Here is an 18,225-nt window from a genome sequence, read left to right as displayed (position 1 = left end):
AAGATCTCTAATATTCCGGTTTCGTTGTCTACTAAGTTTCCTCTTAAATCTAGTAAATTATCTATCCGCTGTGATGCTTCCCTTGACCTTAATTTCTGGGCTAAACATCTGCCACTTGCTTCCCCATACTCATATTGTATTTGTTGTTTAATAAAAAAAGTTTTTGCACTTTCCTGCGACCATTTAATATTTATCTTCGCTTTAAGCATAGCTACTGCCGTCATCTGATCATTTATATTCGCCCCTAACCGTATACCCTGCGCTAATGATTCCTCAGCCTTTGTTAATTCTTGATAAAGTTCTTGGAGTTTTATCACCTGCTGCTTTTTGTAGGAGAGTGGGGTCTGCAATCCCATGGCCACCCCAGATTTTTGCTTTTTGCTTCACTGGTTTACGACTTTCCCTGGCTGTGGGCCTGCTAATCAGACCCACAGCCTAGCTGTTCTCTCTCTAAATTGACAAGCATGTACCTTAGGTGCATTTACCAATTGGTACTGGGCCACCTTATCAGTCCCTGTACAGTATACCTTAGGTATCCAAGGTTCTCAGCTGCCAGTCGATCGGTGCATGCGTTCTGTGCACTGCAGGAATCGAGCTGCTGCTCGTTTTTAATAATAACCTTGTTTTTCATTTTGTTTTAAATTAGTTATTTTTCCCCTGGTTTTAATAGCGCCGACTGCTCTTGGCCCTTACTTGCACCTTAACTCAGGGAAACTCACCGCTGTTTGGCGGGTCCGCTTCCCAGCGCAGGTCCGTTTGGTAGCGCCATCTTGGATGTGGATGTTACCGAGTCTTAGCGCTGATTGGCAGGCATAGCGCTCTAGTGGCCAGGAGGACGCTAGGCGTGTATTTAGGTGAGTCATGCTGACGCGCAGCGGGGACGCCAGACTGACGCCGGAGTTACGCCAGAGTTCAGCCCGTCTGCGCCCGTCCGCGCTGAGGACGTGCTGGACTCTGGGACTCCTGATGCATCCTCTTGTTCCATCTTGGATGCTTTGTCTTGCAATCTGCTGTCACTGAGACCCCCTGCGCATGTCTGTCATCATCGGCTCAGACCTGAGGTACTCCTTCAGGCGCAATCGTGTCCTTCCTGTAAAATTTCTTTTAATTTTTCTAGTCTGGCCTGTAGGCCTTCTGCTCCCTTGACGTCTGTTAGCCACACCCCCCAATCCAAACAGGGTTTTTTGATCAACGCACGTTCTTTGATCAGACATGGGATCGAATTTCATGACTTTGTTAGCATGAGGCATCCCGACTGGGTCTTTGTCACCGAGACCTGGGCCTCTGACTCCTCTGGTCATGACCTTCTGTTGGCCATACCTGAAGGATATACCCTTTTGAGGTTAGACAGAGAACGCGGTAGAGGTGGTGGAATAGCTATTCTTTTTAAATCCACATTCCTTTGCACCATAAAACCCCTATCAGTTCCTACTGACCCCTTCGAGGCCCTGTATTTCTGTATTGGGTATGCTCCTTCGAGCTCTTTTTCTGGTATTCTACTCTATAGGCCTCCCGGTCCCAGAGCTAATTTCTGCCCAGAACTCTTCAGAATTTTGGAACCCTATTTTGGCAGATCACATCTCACTATTTTGGGAGATATTAATTTCCATTTAGAGGATATGGCCTCTAAGGATACTTCCTCTTTGCTTAACTCACTTGAGGCGTGCGACTTTGTTCAAAAAGTTCTCCACCCGACTCATAAGGCGGGGCACACCCTTGATGGGATTTTTTCTAACGATTCCAGACTAACTGTTGGTACGCCGGTACCGATCACTTGGTCCGACCACCTAGCAGTCCCACTGTCCCTAGACACCCCCTGCTCTGATGTTGACTTGGGCACTGGCATTAAATATTCTAAAAGGAGCTTCAGAAATCTCACAAATGAGGCTCTCGCCCCTTTTATTCTTAACACCAATATTACATCTCAGCGGAAGGTGGATGAGTCGGCTCAAGAACTTACCGATGCGATCAGCAGAGCCGCAGATGAACTAGCCCCTCCCTCTCTGAAATCTGTAGCCCGACAGAAGCCAACTGCCCCTTGGTTTTCATCGGATCTTAAGCATCTTAGGCAGAAATGCAGACAGAAGGAACGAGGATGGCGTAAATCCTGGGATCCCAGAGATCGAGAAGTATATAAGAGCCTGTTACGCGAGTACAAAAATAGAGTGATCAAGGAAAAACAGGATTACTTTACTAACCTAACCTGTTCTTTAACATCTTCTAAAGAGCTCTTTAAAATCGTGGATTCTCTGTGCTCTCTCCAGGTACCAGACCCTGTGGTTGCTTCACAGGAGCTATGCAATAACATATCAGATTTCTTCTATAAAAAAATAGATGATATCTACATAGCTCTACAATCGCAGAGGAACTCTCTGAGTTCTGAGGACTTCTCCCGAATTAATCTGCTGGAATCCTGGAGTAGAGACACTTCCCAGTCCCTCGTACAGTTCCCTGCTCTCTCTCTAGAGGGACTGAACAGCCTATTGGACAAAACGAAATCGTCCTCCCCATTGGACCCAGTCCCTTTGAAACATCTAAAGAACTGTAGGGACATCATTCTTCCTCTGATGCTGGAAGTAATGAATGGAGCCTTGGAACAAGGCATCTTCCCATCACTTTGGAAGAAAGCCATTGTAAAACCGCTGCTGAAAAAGACCACCCTAGACCCCGGAGTGCTGAAGAACTTCAGACCCATCTCCCTCCTGCCGGCCCCTGCCAAGATGTTGGAGACCCACCTGAACTTCCATCTTTCTAACTTCCTGGATGCTTCAGGTTTCTTGGATGGGTCCCAACATGGCTTTAGAAAGCTGCATAGCACGGAGTCTGCCTTGACTATGGTCATGGATAACATCCGCAGGAAAGTTGATTTGGGTCAGACCACCGTGCTGGTGTTGCTGGACCTTACAGCAGCTTTTGACACCCTGTCTCCCTTTACCTTAACATCCAGGTTAAGGGAGGCAGGTATAGAAGGTCCGGCCCTCAGTCTCCTGAGCTCCTTTTTACAGCAACGAGAGCAGCGTGTCATGCTAGGTGAGTACCTCTCCCCTGCTAAGTCTTTGCAATGTGGGGTGCCACAGGGGTCGGCATTGAGTCCGACCCTGTTCAACATCTACGTGGCCCCCCTTGCAAGACTAGTAAGATCTCAGGGGATGGAGGTAGTATCGTATGCCGACGATACGCAGATTATGGTATCCCTGACCCACTCTGTGACTGAAGCCGCGTCAAACTTTAGAGCCTGCATGCAACTTGTTGCAGAGTGGATGATTTCCAACTCCCTAAAGTTGAACGGGGACAAGACAGAGGTCCTGGTCTTTGGCAAAGACCAGGGCATGTGGTCAGGTGAGTGGTGGCCTCCTTTGTTAGGCATCTGCCCCACACCTACACAATCTGCCAGGAACCTTGGTGTCATCTTTGACACCCAGCTCTCTATGGAGCTTCAGGTCAATCGAACGGTGGCTACCTGTTGGGGTGTCATTAGGACCCTGAAAAGGATTGTTCATTATCTTTCCTCACAGGCACGGAAACAGGTGGTGATCGCCCTTGTTGGCTCAAGGCTGGATTATTGCAATTCACTCTATGCCGGGGCCAACAAGGGCCTTTTGCAGCGCCTGCAGGTTATACAAAATGCGGCAGCACGCTTTGCCCTGGCCCTGCCTTGGCTGTCATCTATGACCTTGGCGAGGAAGAATCTCCACTGGCTCCCTATTCCCTCAAGGATTACGTTCAAACTTCTCTGTCTAACATACAAGGCGTTAAGTGCAGGCCCGGCTGATGCCCTTGGATCCCTACTTACCAGATATGTCCCGAAGAGATGCCTGCGCTCTAGTGAGCTCAATCAACTGGTAATGCCTCGAGCCAAGAAGGCTAGATGGGGGAGCAAAGCTTTCTCCATTCTGGCACCCCAGATGTGGAATTCACTCCCCCTTGAGATCAAAGCATTGCCTTCTCTTGACCTTTTTAGGAAGTCATTGAAAACTTGGCTTTTTATTGGAGCATACCAGTAAGTTCTGTTTCTGACTACTGACAGCTAGTTATTTGATTTAGGCGCCTTGACGCCCATTGGGCATAGCTGCGCATGATAAATGCCATTTCATTCATTCATTCAATAGGTGTACCCAGGGCCTACCAGGGGCTGCAGCATGTATTATGCCACCCCTGGCTGGCCACCCAAATCTGACACAACTGGCTGCACGACAGCTGGGGCAAGGTGGTGTAATCACCCTTTGCTTTAGATATAGTATTCCTATATCTAAACCCTAAAATGGACACATATATTCCTATCAGTCACTCCTATGGCAGGCCTTATCAATCCTGAAGGCAGAGTGCTTGGAATTATGTGAGATGGTGCTCTGGCATGAGCTGAGCCCGTTTGCAGCTTGCGGAACCAAGTCCTTATAGCTGTTCCATGATAACGCTATACCATATACTCTTAAGTGCATTATGAACCTCGCGGTCAAATGCTAACTTTGGCATAGCATTTTCAAAACATGTCGAGTAAGGTGTCATACGAATTGGAATACTAACCCCTCGCCAATTCTGGCGACGGGATTAGCATTCCACCCTTCTAGAGGGACACGGCATGTCTGTAACTGTGAACCCCGGTTAAAGTTAACTCGAGCCTCAGCATCACAAAATGGATGCTGCCACCACAGACACAAGTCTGACCTCCTGCTGCTGGGAGTCCTTCCAGCAAGGGAGGCTCAGACAAAGGGTTTCCTGCCTTGGGAGGTGCTAGCACCACCCCAGACAGGATTCTGTGTATTAGGTAGGCCAAGGCTGAAAGGAATGAGACATGCCTTGGGCACACAAGGTGCCCTGTGCATACACCGGTTCCAACCAGTTGCTGGGGCACTCCAGCCCCAGCTCTGGCGGGAAACTGGACAAAGGATAGGGGGTGTAACCACCCCCCTTCCTGGTCCCACCCAGAGGAGGGACCTAGTCGTAGTGCAGCCCCCTTTAGCTGAATAAAGGTAGGAGCTGGTCCCATTCCCAGTTAGATTAATCTTGACAACTTCCACGAAGAACTCTTGACCTTCGACCTCCTGGACACCAGAAGACTGAAGAATCTCCCCTATGGTCAGGGAGTGACCATCCTGCTTCGCAGGCACCATCAAGATCCTGTGCGGTTTTCTGCAAAGTCCTTCCATCCCGGAATCCGACGACCCAGCTCGACAAGACCCGGACCTCCAGACCTCTACCCACATCCACAGCGCAGCTGGGACCCGTGGGTGCGACGAGTAACGTGGAGACGGCCATCTTGAAGAAACCTGCACAGCGCTTCCAGCACGACCCCCGAGGGTTCCTCGAGTGAGTGCATTGGGGACTGAGAAGCCCCACACCGACGCAGCCCCAGCACCAAAGACCAGCCCCCCAGCATCCCCGTGATCTGCGTGGGGCCCTTTTTCCTGGTTGCTGCCCTTCCTGTTGTCTGGTCACTTGCCGGCTGGCTTGTGACCTCTGAGACGACGACCCGAAGATTTCGACACTGCTAGTCTGGTCCCCCAGACTGGCCCTTGCTTCCTTGTGAAAGAGAAGCACCCCGGACCCTCCTGGTCCACACCAGACGCCATCTTTGTTCCACCGGCTTGCATTAGCCAAGGCCTGTTGCCCAGATCGACGATCCGACACCGCCAACAGCAGCAGACTACGTGGGACAGGTCGTGCCTCCAGCCTGGTCGTGAAGAGCAGCTCCTGGTCCGCGCAGCTACAGAGAGAAGCGACCCTTCCTTCACCTGAACGCGGCGACAGCATCTGGTTCCCTCCTGGTTCCAGCACCGTCACTGGCTAGTGACCAAGACTCTGTCCCCTTCCCTTTCAGGACTTCTTCCTTCCAGTTCCATCCTTGGAACCACCGGACTCCTCCATCTGGCTGCCTGCCAGCAACTCCTTGTTTCAGGCATCACCGGGATCAACGCAGCAAACCCGACGCAACTTCAGCCCTATGCACCCGCAGCCTGTGGGTTAGGTAACTAAAGCTTCTAGGTGCTGAAGTCTGGGGCCACTATCCTAGTGTCCAGGCCCACTGTTGTTTTCCCTCCATCCAGCTGGGTTCGTCCGGAATCCGTAACTTTGTAAACTGTAGTATCCAAAGACGTTGGTACGCATCCCGCATGAGAGTTTCCACTCTGCACGTGAGTCCCGTGGGCCTCCTGCTCCGTACTTACCTAGTTCGTAGCGTAGTCCCAGCGATCCTCCAGCCTCTGGATCTCCTTACAGTACTTTTCTTCCTCGCATTCCATTGTTCTGAGTATATGGTTTGTCGTGCCCCTAGGGCACTCGTGTAAATATTGTGCGAACTCGTATTTCTTTTGTAGTATTGTCATGTGCTTAGCCCTCTGACCTCATAAAGAGCTCAGAGGTGTATGTTAGTTAATAAATATCCTTTTATTTTCATAACAACCTGTGTGGTGTCCTTTCATCTGGTATTCAAGGGGTTATATTGGTGTAAAACAGCTGGCTTCACATGCCAAAAGAGTTTAGCCTAAGACTGCTTTTGTCCACGCTACTAGGATAGCTGGTCTATAAGGTTGACTTACAACCAATCACCATAAGGGGATGTTTGGACTGATACAAGGTGATCACTAGAATTAGTGAACATCATATATCAGGCCAACTTCTCACATTGGTTTGCAGCGGTTGGGATTTGAGCTTGCTGTTGTTTTACCAAATATAATCTTGTAATATCATTTGAAAGATCACATAAGGTACCTAGGTACATATAACAAGCTTAGAAATACTCCGAGTTCTACTGAACCAGCTGTTGTAGTGTAACAGGGCTTAGCACACCCTGACTACAACTCTAGCAAGGGATCAGTAGGTAAACTCATAGTGTAGGTAGGTGCATCACTTACACCACACTAGAAGCATGTCTACCCATGTAGAGTCTGCAGAGACTCCCCTAGTGGCTAGTGACCCTCCACAGGTCCTTTCCAGATATGCAGCTCTCAGTTTCCAGGAGATGAGACAATTGTGTACCTCCAGGAAATTGAAACAGGGTTCTAACCCTACCACTCCTTTTCTGTTAGGTCTCTTAGAGACATATGATGCTAGAAAAGCTACTCATACAGATGGGAGCATGCCAGCCTTAGAAGGGACCCTTGGTGATCCTGACCTCCCTGAAACTGAGGAAGGAGAGGAGGAGGATGAAGAGGTTCTTTCTGGGGATGAGGCAGACAATGGTCCTGAGTTAGTCAGCAGACTTACTAGGGCCAACTTAGACCTACATAGGGAAGGATCTGGGGGACCCCCAGTACTGACCCTAAGCAGGCCTAACTTTGGAGTTAGAAGAGATAGGTCTCATTCTAGGGACTCCAATAGATCTGTGCACTCTCATGCCTCTTCTCAGAGGAGAATGACTTCTCCCCAGAGGAGAATGACTTCCCCTCAGAGGAGAGAACATGAAGCAAGGATGAAACAGGCTAATCTGAGGATTCAGAGGGAAGAACTTGCCCTTGCCAAGGAGAAGCTTGCCTTTGCTAGAGAGCAACAGTTGAGTGGGGCAGTCCCCACTGGTGGCAGCAATATCCCTAAGGATAAAGACAGGAGTTTTGATACTAGACACCTGAGTAAGATAGTGCCCCCCTTTAAACAAGGGGATGACATCCACAAATGGATGACTGCTTTGGAGAGGGCCTGCACTGTCCAGTGCATCCCCCAGAGTCAGTGGGCAGCTATATTGTGGCTCTCCTTTGAAGGTAAAGGTAGAGATAAGCTCCTCACTACTAGAGCTGAGGATGCTAACAATTACCAAGTCCTGAAGAATACACTGATTGATGGGTTTGGCTTAACAACTGAACAGTACAGGTTGCTGTTCAGAGACACCCAGAAAATCCAGTCTCAGGATTGGGCTGACTTTGTTGATTGTGCCACTAAGGCTTTTGAAGGCTGGTTACTGGGAAGTAAAGTTACTGATTACACAGGATTGTATAATCTAATTATGAGAGAGCAAATCTTAAATAATTGTCAGAACCAGTTGTTGCATCAGCACTTGATTGACTCAGATCTGACCTCTCCCCAAGAATTGGGAAAGAAGGCAGACAGATGGGTCAGGACAAGGGTCAAGCAGCAGAACTAGAACCAGGGTGGTGGCCAAAAGAAAGCAGACCCCAAGGGTAATGAGAACAAACAGAATGACCAGAAGTCTTCAACAGGGTTCCAACAATCTAAAGAGGGTGGGTCCCAGAATTCCCAAAAGAAGAAGAATAATGGTCAGAGGAAACCATGGTGCCAATACTGCAAAAGTAATACTCACTGGTTTAGTGAGTGCACCAAGAAAGGCCCAACTCCTACCACTACTGCCCCTAAGGCATCTGCACCCCCTAGTACAGTTAGTAGTGGTAGTAATCCTCCCAAGGCTATAGTGGGGTTAACCCTGGGAACTGAGGCGGGTTCTGACTTAGTCAGGATACCTACTCAGGCTGTTCTTGTTTGTGCTGGGGACATGGATATGACCCCTACAATAATTCCCAGTACTCTGGGCAAGTACAGGCGACGCCTTTGATCAATGGAAAAATGGCTCAGGCCTACAGGGACACTTGTGCCAGTGTCACTATGGTGACACCAAACTTTGTGGACCCTGACCAGGTAATACTAGGTTCAGACTACCTGGTGACCAATGCTAGCAATGCCACTACCTCCCATAGTATGGCACTTGTTAATTTCTCCTGGGGAGGGGTAAATGGCCTCAAAAGGGTTGTTGTTAGTTCAGACCTCCCAGTGGACTGTCTTTTGGGCAATGATTTGGAATCCTCCTTATGGTAAGATGTGGAGTATAGGACTCATGTGGAAATGTTAGGTTTGTCAGCACATGTCCTTGCTGTGACTAGGTCACAGGCCAAGAAATGCCCAGCTGAACTAGTGCTGGATCCTGGAAGAATGGACCAGACACTACCCAAGAGAAAGAGCAGTAGGGGTAAGGTGGACCCTTCCCCCCTGCCTCAGGTGGAGGATCAGCTCTCTCAGGAGACTGACCCCAAGACCCCAGAAGGAACTGTCCTAGAAGAGCTTGAGCCTGAACAGGTTGAGTTTCTTGGGACAGGGGGACCTTCCAGGGCAGACTTGAGGCAGGCACAGTTAGACTGTTCCTCTCTTGAACCCCTCAGACAGCAGGCTGCTGCTGAGGCTGCAGGGAATGCTACAGGTGCCCATAAGAACTATAGTTACTTACCTGTAAACTGTGGTTCTCCAGTATTGGTGTCTTTCATAGATTCACATGCTTGAATATCCCCCGTCGTCGAAGTGGGAGTCCCACGGTACATAAAATAGCAGTATATATGCATGTATACATGAAAAATATAACTAATAAAAATATACATACATATAGTGCAGTAAATTGTAAATTCTAAAAGTACCATAGAACACAATAGGCCCATTGAAAAGCCTAAGGGAGAACTCACTTTAGTAGCATATCAGAGTCATTATGTGTTGGATCACATTCCAGCCAATCAGGCTGTAGCCTCCTCTAGAACCTTCTCCTCAGAAGCCCAAGTCCTCAGATTTTCGTAGCACAGAGTAAGTAAAAGTGCCTGAGGAGAAGAGAGCCTCTGAGGGGAGGATGGGAGGGTCGCATGTGAATCTATGAAAGACACCAATACTGGAGAACCACAGTTTACAGGTAAGTAACTATAGTTCTTCTCCAGTATTAGGGGTGTCTTTCATAGATTCACATGCTTGAATAGAGTAGAAAGCAGTAAATGATCACATAAGTCATAAAGGTAATACATCAAGCAAAGAAGGTAAATATATATGGTAATAAGCAATAAATACCAAAACATTATTATTAGAAAACAAAACCTTTATGACTGGAGGTGGGTAGCAACAGAGGCTCACCTTTACTGGAAAAGATTCCGCAGCACCGCTTGACCCACTGCCGCATCCGCGGCGTCTGTTGATTGCAGGCAGTAGTGCTTAGTAAAAGTATGGCTGCTCGACCAAGTAGCAGCTCTGCAGATCTGGCGTAAGGGTACCCCCGCAAAAAGGGCAGCCGAAGTAGACACTGCTCTAGTTGAATGAGCTCGAACAGGAGCAGGAAGGGGCTTTCCAGCCCGTTGGTGGCAGAAGGATATGGTAGAGGAGATCCACCTGGTTATAGTCTGCTTGGTAACAGGTTGTCCTTTGCAAGTTGGACCATATGCCACAAACAATTGATCAGATTTTCTGATAGGTGCAGTTCGTTGAATGTAGAATTTGAGACAACGTTTCAAATCTAATGAATGCAATGACCGCTCAGCTGGAGTTTGCGGAGCAGGAAAGAAAGTTTTCAGAATTACAGGTTCGTTGAGATGAAAGTCACTGGGAACCTTCGGGATGAACTTAGGATTAGTTCGTAATGTCACAGCCTCTTTGGAGAATTTTAGGAAAGGAGGCTGTATGGTAAACGCCTGGATGTCACTGACACGTCTTGAGGACGTTAAGGCGAGTAAAAGAGCAACTTTCCACGTGAGAAATTTAAGAGTTGCCGAGTGAATAGGTTCAAATGGTGGTAGAAGTAGTTGAGACAAGACCAAATTCAAACGCCAGGCAGGCGGAGGGCGACGGATAGGTGGAAACATCCTAAAAAGGCCCTTGTAAAATTGTTTAATGATCCTTGAAGAACATAAAGATGTGGAACCATCATGGCGGAAACGGGAAATCGCCGCCAGAAACACTTTAAGAGTTGAGTGGGACAGACCTGATTTTGCCAGGGATAAAAAGAAAGGTAAAATTTGTTCAGGTTTTGCAGTCATTGGGTCCAAATCCTTGGTGCGGCACCAGACACAGAAACGTTTCCACTTGAGTTGGTACGTTTTTATGGTGGAGGGAGCGCGAGCCCGCGCTAACACCTCCCTGCAGTCCTTGTCAATAGTTAAACGTGCAAATTCATTGTACTCAGGTTCCAGGCATGGAGTTGAAGGTATGCTGGATCCGGATGACAAATTAGTCCCTGCTGCATCGTGAGGAGGTGCGGCAGAGGATGGAGTGGCAACGGATCGGACTGCGAGAAGAGGAGCAGGTCCGTGAACCATGGACGTCTCGGCCACTTGGGTGCGATCAGGATGATGCGACAAGGTTGGAACCTCATCCTGTGTAACAAACGAGGGATCAGAGGAAGTGGAGGGAAAGCATAGATGAAATCGTTCGACCAATCGATCGAAAATGCATTCCCGCTCGACTCTCTGTGGGGATGCCGACTTGCAAAGCGTGGGCATTTCTTGTTGACAGCAGTCGCGAAAAGATCCATCCGTGGCTGGCCCCACCGCCGGAAGATGTACTCGACCGTGGGCTGATTGAGTTCCCACTCGTGATTGTCTGATGACGCTCGGCTGAGTGAATCCGCCAGAACATTGGCCACGCCTGGCACGTGAATGGCTGTGAGATGAATTGGACGTTGGATCGCCCAATCCCATATTTCTTGTGCTAGTTGAGAAAGTGGAAGAGACCTCGTGCCGCCCTGCTTGTTGAGGTAGTGCATGCTGGTGGTGTTGTCCGTCCTCACCAGCAAAGTGTGTCCCCGCACTAACCTCTGGAAAGATTTGAGGGCTAAGAAAATCGCCAAGAGTTCCAGACGATTGATGTGCCAAGTTCGTTGTATTGCTGTCCACTTCCCTTTCACAGACATGCCGTCGAGATGCGCTCCCCAGCCTTCGAGAGACGCGTCTGTTGTAAGCGTCAGAGTTGGGGGTTCGTCCTGGAATGAACGGCCTGCAGAAATGTGTGGAGGGTGAGCCCACCACTCCAGCGCTTTCTGTATGCGAGGTGTTAAAAGGACCTTGTCCTCGAAGGACCCCGACACCTGTTTCCACTGCCTGTCCAGTTCCTCCTGGAGAGTCCTCATGTGCAATCTGCAATTTGGAATGAGGTGGATGCACGAGGATGCCATGCCAAGGAATGATTTGAACATTCGGACAGAAACGGACAGTTTTGATTGGAGGGAGCGCACCATCATTGACATGCGGTCCTGTCTTTCCTGGGAAACGTACACTTTTCCCTGCCGAGAATCTAGCAAGGCTCCGAGAAAATTTCTCAGTTGCGAAGGTTGAAAGTGTGACTTCTGGCAATTGATTGAAAGCCCCAAGGCGTGGAAAAGGGAGACGCAAACTTGAGTGTGCTGCTCCGTCTGGTGAAAAGTGCTTGCCTTGATGAGGCAGTCGTCCAGGTATGGGTAAAATTGGATACCTTGGAGACGTAGGAAGGCAGCTACGGGGGCCAAGATCTTGGTAAAAACCCTTGGTGCCGAGCGGAGGCCGAATGGCAGGACTTTGAATTGGAAGTGTAGCTGCCCGACCGTGAAGCGGAGATACTTCCTGTGTCTGGGGTGGATTGGCACATGGAAGTAAGCGTCCTGAAGGTCGATTGTGGAATAGAACTCGCTTGGATTGAGAAAATTCAGAATTTGGATCAGGGTTAACATCTGAAAAGTTTTTGAAATTAGAAATTTGTTTAGAGCTCGTAGATCCAATATTGGACGCCATTCCCCCGACTTCTTCTTGACCAAGAAAAAGCGGGAATAGAACCCCTTGCCGCGTTGATCTTGCGGCACTAGTTCGATGGCTCCTTTTTTGATCATTAAATTCACCTGGGCCAGAAGGTCCTTGAAATGAGGGGGTGGTGGCCCCGAAGGTGGATGATTGGGTGGAAATTTTGTGAATTCCAGGGTATGTCCTTTGGATATAACGTCCAGGACCCATTGGTCGGAGGTGATTGTAGACCATTTGTAAAAGTATTTCGAGATGCGACCTCCAAGATGTACGGTCGGCAAAAGGAAGGGTCTGAGGCAGTCACTGCTTTTTGGTGTTTGATCCACCTCTATAAGTGGATTTCCTTTGGTAAGGCCTGGAGGTGGATTGTCGAGTTTGAGATTGATAGGCACCCCGCTGTCTGTTATCGTTGTAGGTGTTGAATGAACGATATTGACTTGAGCCACGAAAAGTAGAGGAGCCTCCGCCTCTACCCCGTGCACCCCGAAAAGGCCGTTTCTTGTATTGTAGGCTCGCCAGGGATTTCGCAGTGTCAGTGTCCTTTTTTATTGCCTCAAGGGCATCATCCACATGTTTGCCAAACAATAATTCTCCGTCATAAGGTAAATCTAGGACTCTTGCCTGTACTTCAGGACGGAAAGTGGTAGAGCGCAGCCAGCCTTGACGCCTCAAGACTGCAGCCCCCGCCAATTGTCGAAATCCCGTGGAGGAAATATCGAGTGCACACTCAATGATTTCGGAAGAAATCAACTCTCCCTCGTGAATAATCGCCTGTGCTTCTGTCCGGATTGCCTCAGGCAGCTGAGGAATCAATGCAGCAATCTCGGACCACATCTGGCGGTCATAACGGCCCAGTATAGCCAGAGTGTTTGCCGCCCTCACTGTAGTAGCCGCCATGGTCGTGAATTTCTTTCCTATGGAATCCAATTTGCGGCCTTCCTGATCAGGAGGAGACGTGAGTGGCGTAGCAGGATTGCGCGATCTTTTTTGCGCAGCCTGAGTAATTACCGAATCTGCCTTCGGTTGAGACACTAAGCAAACCGGAGAAGACGCCGGTGCTTTGTATTTCCTGTCCAATCTGGGTAAGACCGCAGGAACAGAATTGGGACGTTCCATCAATTTAAGGCCTTCCTTCCAAATATATTCCACGATTGGTATAGTGTGGGATTGCCTCTGTGAGATGTCTTTAAAGTCATATAGAAAGCAATCACTTTCATGCTGTTGTTGTTCGACTTTGAGATGAAACCGTTTTGTAGCCCGGATCATCAAATTGTGGAAATGTGCCATGTCCACTGGGGGCGAATGTAGAGGCGAGGTGGGCGGAGTGGAAGGTGTTTGAGCCCTATAATCGTCCCACTCAGCCATGTCGGCGTCATTGTCGTCGTCATCTGTGTTGTGAGGATCCGGATCCTCGTCGCCAGTGTCAGGGCGAGTACCATCCGGTGAAGCCGGTGAAACTGGTGTAGGTGCCTGAGGAATTTGCGGTTGAGGCTGCGGAGGAGGCAGTGGTGCTGGAGAAGCAGGAGTAGAAGAAGGAAACCTGCGGTTATAATCATCCAGCATGTGCTGAAGGTTCATCACCAAGGACAGAGGTATCTGGGTAACAGGCTCTGAAGGCACCGGTTCGGACGTATCAACAGGAAACAAGTCAGTCCCATCTTCGACATTGTCCACCACCTCACCCTCGTCACTATATTCCTGGCACTTAATGTTCAAATCCGAAGGACTTGTTGCCTGTTTAAATAATCCTTCCACTTCCGAATCGTTTCCGGATTCTTCCTCACCAGACTGGAATAATTTGTCTGGAAGACGAGCACCACTCCTCACAGGACTCAGTTGGATGAGTGGTATGGTCCGCAAAGAAGAAGCAGTAACCACTGTGTAGATGGAAGCCGTCTTTGGTAGAGGTTGGTGCGACGCCAACGAGCCCGTTGGCGTAAATGCGGCACCGTCAGCAACGCCCTGAGGCGACTTGGACGGGATTTTCTTCGTCGACGAGGATTCCTTGCCCGTCGACGAGCCCGTCGACGGGAGCGGGGCTTTGTTCGTCGACGAGAGTGGAGCTTCGGCCGTCGACGACGAAGGCGTCGACGGTATGAGAGTCGTCGACGAGGCCGTCGACGAAGTAATGCTGGTCGACAGAGACGTCGTCGACGGGGGCACCGTCGACGGGCCCGTCGACGGGGTGCTGGGTGGAGGCTTGGTCTTCGTCGACGATGGATGCGCCGACGAAGGATGCGTCGACGGCTTCGTCGTCGACGGGGCGCTGAGTGGAGGCTTGGTTTTCGTCGACGGTGTATGCGTCGACGGCTTCGTCGTCGACGGTCTATCCTTGACGGTCGTCGACGAGATCTTCACCACTGAAGAGATTGGTCTCACCTTTGAGGTCGCCGTCGACGAGGTGGTCGTCGTCGACGTAGCGCCGGTGGACATGGAACATGTCGTCGTCGATGTGGAGGTGGTAGAAATGGATTTCGTCGACGCTGAAGACGTCGACGGGCGCGACGACGAGCCCGTCGACGAGCCAAAACCAGATTTCTTACTGGTATGTAAGGCTTTGGGCGCAGACGTCAGAGAACCAGGTCCCGTAGACGTGCCCTGAAGCAAATCCTGTGGGGAGACAATCCTAGAGGACTCCAACAGTCTACTCTTCTTGAGAAAAGGAGAAGGAGCCTCGGTCTCAGACCCACGCTTCTGAGAGGACTTTGAAGCAAAAGATGACAGGCTCTCCACATCAGAAACCACAGACTCCGAAGTCCTCAACTTCTGTAGCCACAGAAGGAGACGGGCCTCTCTATCTCTCAGAGTCTTAGGAGGGAAAGTGCGACAGTACTTACAGTTTTTCACCTCATGGTCTGGGTAGAGACAGTAAATGCATTTACTGTGTGGATCCTCGTGGAAAAGGCGCAGTTTACCACATGAAGGGCAGGCTTTAAACAGAGATTTCTTGTTTGAAGACATTTTCTTGAAGAAAAAACAGGTAAAGTTGAAGAAAACTGAGCAGAGCTCAGGGAGACTCCCTTCACACGACGTGCGGTAGAAAATCTGAGGACTTGGGCTTCTGAGGAGAAGGTTCTAGAGGAGGCTACAGCCTGATTGGCTGGAATGTGATCCAACACATAATGACTCTGATATGCTACTAAAGTGAGTTCTCCCTTAGGCTTTTCAATGGGCCTATTGTGTTCTATGGTACTTTTAGAATTTACAATTTACTGCACTATATGTATGTATATTTTTATTAGTTATATTTTTCATGTATACATGCATATATACTGCTATTTTATGTACCGTGGGACTCCCACTTCGACGACGGGGGATATTCAAGCATGTGAATCTATGAAAGACACCCCTAATACTGGAGAAGGTGTATTGGGACGATGGACTCCTATACTCTGAGGCAAGAGACCCCAAGCCTGGTGCTACCAGGAGGCTGGTCATCCCCTTGTCTATGAGAGGTTTCCTTCTCACCTTAGCCCATGAAATTCCCCTTGCAGGTCACTTAGGCCAGAACAAGACTTGGGACAGGCTTGCCCCACACTTCCACTGGCCTCACATGTCTGAGGACACTAAAGAGTTTTGTCGCTCATGTGTCACCTGCCAAGCCAGTGGCAAATCAGGTGGCACCACAAAGGCCCCCCTTATACCACTACCTGTGGTGGGGGTTCCCTTTTGAAAGAGTGGGGATTGACATTGTTGGACCAATGGACCCTCCCACAGCATCTGGGCACAGATTTCTACTGGTGGTAGTGGATCATGCCACCAGGTATCCAGAAGCTATTCCCCTTAGGACCACTACAGCTCCTGTTGTGGCTAGGGCCCTGGTTGGAGTTTTCTCCAGAGTGGGGTTTCCTAAGGAGGTTGTCTCTGACAGAGGTGCAAACTTCATGTCAGGATACTTGACTGCTATGTGGAAGGAGTGTGGTGTAAATTACAAATTCACCACACCCTATCACCCACAATGCAATGGGCTTGTTGAAAGATTCAACAAGACCCTCAAAGGGATGATAAAAGGGTTACCTGAGAAGCTTAGGCGAAGATGGGACATCCTTTTACCCTGCCTTCTGTTTGCTTACAGAGAGGTCCCACAGAAGGGGGTTGGTTACAGCCCTTTTGAGCGTTTGTTTGGGCATCCTGTAAGAGGACCCCTATGTCTTGTGAAGGAAGGATGGGAGTTACCTCTCAAAAAGCCTAAACTTGACATAGTGGACTATGTACTTGGTCTCCGCTCCAGGATGGCAGAGTACATGGAGAAGGCATCTAAAAACCTGGAGGCCAGCCAAGAATTTCAAAAAGCTTGGCATGACCAAAAGGCTGTCCTAACTGTTTACCATGCAGGACAGAAGGTGTGGGTGTTGGAGCCAGTGGCCCCAACAGCTCTCCAAGACAAATGGTCTGGACCCCACATCATCATTGAGCAAAAGGGAGAAGTCACCTACTTGGTGGACATGGGAACTCCCAGAAGCCCTCACAGAGTACTTCATGTGAATAGGCTCAAAGCATTTGTTGACAGGGAGGACATGGGCTTGCTCATGGCCACAGATGAGGGGCAGGAGGAAGAGAGTGACCCTCTCCCAGACCTGCTCACTCAGAACCCTGATGATGGGTCAGTAGATGGTGTAGTCTTTTCTGACAGCCTCTCTGAGCATCAACAAAAGGATTGTAAGCAAGTCCTTCAATCCTTCAGACAAATGTTTTCTCTGACCCCCAGTCGGACAAACTGGTGCACACATGAGGTGGACACTGGAGACAGTCTGCCTATAAAGAGTAAAATCTACAGGCAACCTGACCACGTCAGGGACTGCATAAAAACTGAAGTACAAAAGATGTTGGAATTGGGAGTCATTGAACCCTCAGAGAGCCCTTGGGCTAGTCCCGTAGTTCTAGTGCCTAAACCTCACACCCAGGATGGTAAGAGAGAGATGAGGTTTTGTGTAGACTACAGGGGTCTCAATGCTGTCACTAAGACAGATGCCCATCCAATACCTAGGGCAGATGAACTGATAGATAAGTTGGCTTCTGCAACTTTCTTAAGTACATTCGACCTAACAGCTGGTTATTGGCAAATCAGTTTAGCTGAGGATGCCAAGGCCAAGACAGCATTTTCTACCCCAGGAGGTCATTACCAATTTGTGGTGATGCCCTTTGGTTTGAAAAATGCACCTGCCACTTTTCAAAGGTTGGTGAACCAAGTTCTCACTGGGTTGGATGACTTCTGTGCAGCATATCTAGATGATATTGCTGTCTTTAGCTCCACCTGGAAGGATCACCTGATCCACCTAAGGAAAGTTTTAGAGGCCCTGCAAAAGGCAGGCCTCACTATCAAGGCTACTAAGTGCCAGATAGGGCAGAGTCAAGTTGTATACTTGGGCCACCTAATAGGTGGAGGCCAAGTTCAACCTCTGGAGAGCAAGATACAGACCATAAAGGACTGGGCTCCTCCAACCACCCAGACACAGGTCAGAGCTTTCTTGGGCCTGTCTGGTTATTATAGGAAATTTGTCAGAAATGATGGAACCATTGTGACTCCACTTAATGACCTGACAAGTAAGAAAATGCCAAAGAAAGTTCAGTGGACAGTTAGCTGTCAGAAGGCATTCGATTACCTAAAGCAGGCCATGTGCACTGCACCTATTCTCAAGAGTCCAGACTACTCCAAACCTTTCATTGTCCAAACAGATGCTTCTGAGTTGAGTGTGGGAGCTGTTCTATCTCAGCTGAATATTGATGGTCATGACCAGCCCATTGCTTTTATAAGTAGAAGGCTGACCCC

The 18,225-nt window shown here is 49.2% G+C and overlaps 1 protein-coding gene across 5 annotated transcripts in view; it reads right to left on the bottom strand.

Annotated features, from left to right (window-relative positions):
- The window catches only part of CPT1B (carnitine palmitoyltransferase 1B), a 300,240-nt gene that overhangs the window by 129,912 nt on the left and 152,103 nt on the right, over positions 1–18,225 (bottom strand). The window lies entirely within an intron of this gene.

Source organism: Lissotriton helveticus, chromosome 1_1 (genome assembly GCF_964261635.1).
Source record: "Lissotriton helveticus chromosome 1_1, aLisHel1.1, whole genome shotgun sequence".
Taxonomy (NCBI): domain Eukaryota; kingdom Metazoa; phylum Chordata; class Amphibia; order Caudata; family Salamandridae; genus Lissotriton; species Lissotriton helveticus.
Note: the sequence above shows the minus strand (reverse complement) of the source record. Positions and strands in the feature narration are given on the sequence as shown.